This window comes from Pongo abelii, chromosome 9, assembly GCF_028885655.2.
Source record: "Pongo abelii isolate AG06213 chromosome 9, NHGRI_mPonAbe1-v2.0_pri, whole genome shotgun sequence".
Lineage (NCBI taxonomy): Eukaryota > Metazoa > Chordata > Mammalia > Primates > Hominidae > Pongo > Pongo abelii.
In genome coordinates, this window is record NC_071994.2 from 71641981 (window position 1) to 71642309 (window position 329).

Below are 329 nucleotides of genomic sequence, written 5' to 3' on the forward strand. Positions count from 1 at the left end.
CTAAACATATATCTAATCTTTTTTTTTTTTTTTTCGAAACAGAGTCTCGCTCTGTCATCCATGCTGGAGTGCAGTGGCGTGATTTCGGCTCACTGTAACCTCCACCTCCCGGGTTCACGCCATTCTCCTGCCTCAGCCTCCCGAGTAGCTGGGACTACAGGCACCCGCCACCACGCCCAGCTAATTTTTGTTATTTTTAATGGAGTCAGCATTTCACCGTGTTAGCCAGGATGGTCTCGATCTCCTGACCTCATGATCCGCCCGCCTTGGCCTCCCAAAGTGCTGGGATTACAGGCGTGAGCCACTGCGTCCAGCCTATCTAATCTTAA